General features: G+C 31.9%; 2 protein-coding genes across 2 annotated transcripts in view; one reads left to right on the top strand and one right to left on the bottom strand.

The window, feature by feature from the left end:
- Positions 1 to 8,278, top strand: part of LOC139501253 (uncharacterized) — a 599,145-nt gene that overhangs the window by 502,585 nt on the left and 88,282 nt on the right. The window lies entirely within an intron of this gene.
- LOC139501038 (uncharacterized) overlaps positions 1 to 8,278 on the bottom strand; it is a 65,746-nt gene that overhangs the window by 44,015 nt on the left and 13,453 nt on the right. The window lies entirely within an intron of this gene.

The following is an 8,278-nucleotide window of genomic DNA, read 5'->3' as shown; positions in this document are numbered from 1 at the left end:
ATCTTTGACAATGTGTGATGTATGTGACACCTGTACTAAAACTCTAACCTTGGTCTATCAGCATAACATAATTCGTGAATATAAAAGCAGGCGAAACGTTTCAGCTTGAGCATTCTCGTTGCATCTTATAAGTTGTATTTGTCTGAGACATTATTGGTTAGAGCTTACAGGACTCACTTTAATTGTTGAGGACCAAGAAATTTGAACAACAAGAAAGAAATAAAGATAGGTTGTACAAAACATGCTCACGACCAAATAAAAAGTCATATTTACTTTCTATAATATTATCTACAATATGTTCAGTTACTGTTAAATTCTTGTGAAGACTCGATTCGTGTTCATTTCCAATTAAAAAAATCATGTGATAGATCAATTCACTTTGGGTTCATAGGTAGAAAATTTGTCTGTAGTTTAGATCTTTTTCACTAACCGTGATTTTGAAAGTGCTTTAGGTCAAGGACAAAAAAAATCATTTTTTTGCAATTGAACACTCTTTTACTTGTAACGTAAAAGATGAAGAAAACCGAATAAGACTCCAATTAGTAATAGACTGAAATATCTTTTGTAGAAGTGTTACTGTTTTGTGGAGATTTAACTAACATTTCTTTTCATATCTAGAATTATGTATTTGAATTGGATTCTGCCTTACTACCCTAAAAATTAGTCCAGCTTTTCATTCAAAAAGTTTGTCTTATGAGCAATAATTCGACCTATTTGAGTACGAATTATGACAAATTACCGTTAGTGAGAATTTCTAATTTTAGATGAGAACGTGTTAAATCTACTGCTGTCAAAATTCTTATGCTATATTAAAACCACACAAAGAACAATACGAAGCAAAGTTCTATTTTCTTGCCGTTGAATAGAAAATATCAGTGTTGGTAAAAATAAGGAATGTTGTTATAATTTTCATGTTGTAATAATTTTCAATGATACAACTATAATAATTCACCAAAGTTTTAGGTAGATATACGCAATTGTAGTCGACTGTACGACCTTCATAGAGTGAGTAAAAGTCGCTATAAAAGGTTCAAACATGTGAAATATGAATATGAAACAATTCCTATCAGAACATTAACTGCCTAATGTACATGTATAACAAAACAATTTACAAACAACAAGTATTATCGAAATGAACCAACCACAACTACTAGACTACAGGTTCCTGACTTGATCCAAGGTTAATGTTATAAAAATATCTTGAAACGTGTGCTTATTCTTTTAAATTATTACTGATAACAAACTGTCATGGTATCAAAAGAATCTTTTCTATCTATAAGAGAAACGTGAACTATATTAAAGACGTCATTGCATTTCAAGTGCTACAAGAAAGTATGAAAGTTTTAATATAGACGACTGCATATATATAATCTACATATTTAGTTCTATTAATAAAACAAGGAGATGTGGTATGCCTCCCAAATAACAACAACAGAACAAGGATACTATATAAATAACCATAATGTTCAACGTCAGACGTCGTCAAAATCGGTTTAACCCGCCACATTTATATGCACCTCTGTCCCAAGTCGGACAAAGTCATGTTATAGATATGTCTTTGTGTAGTTATACATTTGGTTTGATGAACGATATTCTGACATTGTGCTTTATATCTAGATGACATCTATTTTTTTCTCTCGGACCTATTCAGAACTTCTTGTATGGTGCTGACTACTTAATATTGAAAAACTGTATTGGTGACCCCTGTCTGATAGTTTTGTATTTGTTGCTAATGTGATTGAATTTGACTGTTTTTATGACAGCTCCTTTTCCGCCTTTCAGATAAATCATTAATGAAAACATCATTGCTCATGGAAAGCTGTAAAAGTCATCTTGATAACTAGCGAAACTAATCGTCAGGAAAAAAACCCGCACTGGTTTACGCCAAAAACATTGAATAACACCAGTTATGACATACAACAAATAACAACAATCAAAAATGAGAAGTCGTGGCTTGAAACAGGCACATAACGAATATGGTCATAAAGATCATCAAAAGAATCCTCTTTAATGTATTAATGTGTTGAAATGAAAGAATAAATATAGCCATGGAGTTTTAAAATAAAATTCTTGTTTTTATCCCAAACCAACTTATGATATTTGTTGATGATTAATTTTTATTTAAGAATTGAATGCTTCTTTTTGTAAATTTATTGGGGTGTAAAAGCGTTGACCGAAGTACATTTTGTATAAAGCGCGGAAGCGCTTCATTCTAAAAATGTACGCACGGTCAACGCTTTTACAACCCTATAAAGTTACAAAAAGAAGCATTCAATACTTATAATTACATTTTTTAACTAGGATTATAAAAACACAATTTTCATGAAGTTAAATTTTTAAATTCACCTGAGTGTGCACTTTATTGTGGGACCTCGTGTCATCATGAATGAAATGTTATTGTCTCATGCAACTGCTTACGGAATAACATGTGATGTGCAATTAGCCAATCAGAATAACGTATTATAATGAAACATACATCTAATGTAATTATTGATTGTTGATTGCTTTATGTCCAGTGGCAAATATTTCACGATGGTTCTGGACGAGAACAAGTTAACAATAAATACAACAAGAACTAGTAGGTCTTTTAATAATAGAGGCCCATCCCGATGATGATCAGGGGGGATTTCGACTTCCACTGGAAAATAAAGGTATATAAGTAAGGGACAAAAATTTTGCCATGCAACAAGAAGAGATGTTGCAAGGGTTCTTAGCGTGCAGAGATCTTGTCACTCTCTTTACTCGAGGCATTGGATTAAACCTCGATATATGCATTCTGACAGGACGTAGCTGCAAACTTGATACATCTTTCACAGCCAGACGGACACCCCACTTTAACAAGCTTTTTACTGCCGATCGGAACAGGACCAAGTGAGCATATTTCTATTCCCAACTCACCCTTGGGGCTTATGATATTTGTGATAGGGCCCCTTGTGATAGCATAACCGAGTTTTTTATTAGGTCTTGAATTTGACTACAATTTTCTGTACTTAAAAATGATTGAATTTGCAGTACTGTAAAATAATTAAATTTTCAGTACTGAAAAATGACTGAAATTTTCAGTACTGAAAATGACTGAAATTTTTAGTACTGAAAATGACTGAAATTTTCAGTACTGAAAAATGACTGAAATTTTCAGTACTGAAAAATGACTGAAATTTTCAGTACTGAAAAATGACTGAAATTTTCAGTACTGAAAAATGGCTGAAATTTTCAGTACTGAAAAATGGCTGAAATTTTCAGTACTGAAAAATGGCTGAAATTTTCAGTACTGATAAATGACTGTAATTTTCAGTACTGTAATCAACTTTTTCCCAACATTACTGAAAATGATATAAAAGGTAATGTACTGAATAGTGATGTTTCCTAAAAGTACTGTTTATATAGCGGCATTTAATGTACTGTTTAGTAATGTTTCCTAAAAGTACTGTTTATATAGCGGCATTTAATGTACTGATTAGTACTGTTTCCTAAAAGTACTGTTTTTATAGCGGCATTTAATGTACATGTAAACGCTAGTCAAATTGTTGGTAGTGTAGTAGATTTTTATGTTGCTTATTTAAGGAACTCTTGTCGCCAGACAAGGTAAATGTAACTTTTTTGCCTATAGTGTAAATTTAATATGGACCATTTAACAATGTTATTGTGTAATACGATGCATAATTAATATCTTATCAGTTTTAATCTCAAGTTGATAGCTTTTACTTGATTTTCTTTCATTATACATTAATCAAAATAAACATTTAAATTGATATGAATTGTCACCAATTCAACAGTTTCTGATAAAGTCCATATTAAGATGTGTTAAACGAACACGAATTTTAAAATATCGTTAAAACGTCTAACGTTGATAAACATTTCAACCACCTCCGATGTTGTTGGTTTTATTTCGCAGCAGCGTTTAACCAATAAGTGTGCACGTGGGTATCTTAGCTAACTCGTTGCATTATTATAATACTGAAATTTGCCTTTTTTTTTATTTCATTGTTCAAGTTAGTGTTCATCCTGTTAGGTGACTGAAAATAGGCTTTTTATATAATATAGATAGACAAAGGAGAAGGTTTATGCGCATGTGAAACTTGTTTGACCCTACCATATAAGGTTTCTGTACTAAGTCGGGCGTTCTGGACCATGTGATTCAGAGCAGTTTGTCCACTGTTTCCTCAGGAGAAGCATTTGTGTACAGTTGGTGTGGTCATGTACTGTCCAATATGATTGATAGTTCCTATTGTCCTTTGTATAAACTATTAATACTGGATTTCTAGATTTTAGGGATTGACTTTTGTTTTAAATAAATTTCCGTTATGTGCGGCATATACCAGATTCCGAGATCTTGAGACAACTTTATCACAAAGATAGATATTCCTACTCAATATGCTTTATCTAGGACAGGTATAATACAATACCTGAATGGCTGGCACGCCTGGGACATAGGTTTTATCGGGTCATTTTGGCTAATTTTATTTTATTGAAATGTAGGTTTCAGTACTTAAATATTTAACAATTGCATAACAATATTAAATCTAAGATAAAACATTAAGATATACTTTAAAACACATTGAAATGATTATTTATCTGTAAGGGCGAATTCCAAGGACATCTATCGCTTATCGAATTAAATTTAAAAAAGCAATGTAACAGTCACTTTGATTAAATTATTTATTTCAAAGTTTCAATAAAGATATCAAGGAATGACTGAAATAAATTTTTTGTGTAGGAATATTCGTAGCACCTGAAGGGGTCGTTTTTCAATTGAATTGAAAATGAATAATCAGTGATTGTTGCAAACTAAAGGAAGATGCGAAAATTAACGTTATTTGGTATTACAAAAATGTTACAGTTTATTCCATATAATACTGAGTACCACGAACAAATTAATACATATTCAAAGAACGGTTTTATCAATTAATTTCTGAATCAGCATGTTCAAATGAATTTCGAAAACTGAAGACCGAGATCAAAGATTTCAAAGCTCCTTACATCGAATTAATGAAATCTAAATAATCGATTATCCAAGTCACGTATGGTTCTTATGATTCCTGGACGGATTTAAGAATAATGCATGGTTAAATAAACTATTGACGCTAGATTTTATCACCGCATACAGCCTGTGGGAGTTGATTGCAAAGAGAATTAAGATGTCTGAAATGGCAAAGAAAGCAAACAACATGACTCTTAAATGACATAAAAGGCAAGCAAAACTATTCTGAAATGACAAAGAAGGCAAGCAAAACTATTCTGATATGACAAAGAAGGCAAGCAGAACTATTCTGAAATGACATAGAGGGAAATAAAACCGAATTTGAAATGACATAGTCGGCAAGCAAAACATTTCTGAAATGACATCGAAGGCATGCAAAACGAATCTGAAATGACACAGAAGACAAAATCAGGACAATAAGCAAGAGAAGCAAGAAAATATCTAAATCATAAAATAATTAGAGCATATTTGATGCCGTCGATTTCTTTTTTGCAAATTGTCACATTTTGTCATGACGGGGCCTTTTATAAGTTACTACAAAATATTCTCCCTATTTTTATATTCATATTCGTTGATAAAGACGTTAATTTATACACATTTCTCTAATGTTTATTACCAACTCTGTCAACCGTTTATCAAGTTATAGTATTATACTATACGTCTTCAAGCATTTTTTCTGAATGATAACTAGATTACATGTATTTTCGATTAAAGTGTAATGTAAGTTTGCCTTTCCCATTTTTAAGTGCAGTTTGATACATATTTTGCGTGGATCTTTATCGATATATTTCTGTTTTGTTATTCTATACATGTAGAAGGTATATAATTAATATGCAATGTTCTCCCTTCGATGTAAATCTAGTTTAATTTGCATTGAAGAAATTCTTTCCCTATAGAGTGGTAATGTTCATTGAGTCCGCATTTCTCTCATACTTAAGACATAGCAGCTTCTCGTTTTTAGTTTAAAGTTGTTCGGTTCATTCGTTAGACTGTTTTCACATGTTTTTGTGACATTGTCATCTAACCCTTATCCTATCTTTTATACGGATATTATATAACACCTTTGTTAAATTTGACATTATTTCAATATTTTCATTTGTCCTTATTCTCAATGTTTAAGTAAATATTAGAAAATGCGCACTGTGACATGCACAGATTTTACAAATATTTCTTGCATGTTATTCATACCTATGATATTTATATTTGTTTTCACCGGTACTATATTTATATTCGGAAAATTAAAAAGCAAATTTACTAAATTTTATCATCGGTATAAGGACATCATTCGTAAATGTAGCTCAACATGCAGACTTTTAATACGTTCAGGTATTTCACATCCAATTTTTAATGGAAATATTCTTTATAAAGCACAAAAATGTCAGTATTCACCTCAGAAACTAACAAAACCTTTAAATAGACTTATCAAGAAAGGAAATAGTTACGATACTGTTGTCAGGTCACTAAAGATTGCTTATTTTGGCGTTAATATTGATTCACTTATAGGGTCTTTGCATCGGAACTAAACACATTTATTAAAAAACCAGTTGTTGGCATGACACGGGTTATGTTCTTCTCATATATGTTATGATGGTATGATACTAAACCCCTAACGGGAAGGATTGTGCCTGATATTCATATGATGAAATCATAATCTTGCAATCAGTTTAATTGAAGTCTGGAGCTGGCATGTCAGTTAACTGCTAGTAGTCTGTTGTTATTTATGTATTATTGTCATTTTGTTTATTTTCTTTGGTTACATCTTCTGACATCAGACTCGGACTTCTCTTGAATTGAATTTTAAATGTGCGTATTGTTATGCATTTACTTTTCTACATTGGCTAGAGGTATAGGGGGAGGGTTGAGATCTCATAAACATGTTTAACCCCGCCGCATTTTTGCGCCTGTCGCAAGTCAGGAGCCTCTGGCCTTTGTTTGTCTTGTATTTTTTTAATTTTAGTTTCTTGTGTACAATTTCGGAAATTAGTATGGCGTTCATTATCACTGACCTAGTATATATTTGTTTAGGGGCCAGCTGAAGGACGACTCCGGATGCGGGACTGTCTCACTTTATTGAAGACCTGTTAGTGACCTTCTGCTGTTGTTTTTTCTATGGTCGGGTTGTTGTCTCTTTGACACATTCCCCATTTCCATTCTCAATTTTATGTATATTGTGTATTTGGGTCGAATGAATTGGAGCTTCGTGTGATCGCTTGTTTGAAATAAAATATATACGTTTTAAAGGTAAGCTCATTGGGTTAATTTAAATGTTGTTAAATTCACTAGTTAGTAGATACGAGCATAAAGTTTGCTCACTTTCATATTATCGCCATGTAATGTTACAATTCTTATTCATTTTTATTTAAATTTGACACCACCGCGATACGATTCTTCAAGATTATTTATAAAGATTAAACGTAGAATGATGATTTTTATTATATATATTATATTTCAAAAAAACATTAAAATAATGAAAAACTTTACAAAAACATAATACGAAATAGTTAACATGTATTAAGTACATGAGGTACGAAATAGTAGATGCATTTGGCCCATAGGGTACGAAATGAATTTTATCGTGGGAACGGTGAATGTTGGGTTCGAAATGGCAAGTTTTGGTACGAAATGACAAATAACAAAATTAGGAAATGGACAAGGTACGAAATGAACTTGCTTCCGAACTTGAAACCTCTTTAGCATGTGCACGATTGTGTGTAAAAGTCAAGAATACAAGAGAAAAACTGTGATATTCCTACCTTGTTTATTCCTAAAACCAGATTATAAAAAAGGTACACTGTTGTGAAATAAAAGAATAAAAAGAAGGTGACATTTTACCTCGAACGGTTTTCCTTAGTTGTTTCTACGTAAATGAGAAAACTATTAAAAGTATTTAAACTATTGTCAACCATAAAAACCGATATGATTCCCGTTACATTGTATCCTGGGTTTTTTTTCCTCTCATTTCTCAGTACATGTATATTCTTCATGAAATCAAACATTGGTGTGCATTTACCTTATTCAAGAAAACGAGTATCTGGGTTCTTATCAAGGCATTGCGTCTGGCGTATTAAATGATAATCCTGGTACCTTTGATAACTATTGCCACTTCGCCCAAAGTTCAATATGTGTTTTGATTCTTAAGAAGTATTATCTAAATAATTTAGCTTCAAATGCAAAACAAAATCATGGTAGTATCATATGTTTGCAAGTTTATTATAACGTTGGTCGCCAAACATCAAGGCAAATTATTGTACATCGTTTTCTTTTCTTTTATATATAGAATGATCCTGTAAAAATCGT

Source organism: Mytilus edulis, chromosome 13, assembly GCF_963676685.1.
Source record: "Mytilus edulis chromosome 13, xbMytEdul2.2, whole genome shotgun sequence".
In the NCBI taxonomy this organism is placed as follows: Eukaryota; Metazoa; Mollusca; class Bivalvia; order Mytilida; family Mytilidae; genus Mytilus; species Mytilus edulis.
Note: the sequence above shows the minus strand (reverse complement) of the source record. Positions and strands in the feature narration are given on the sequence as shown.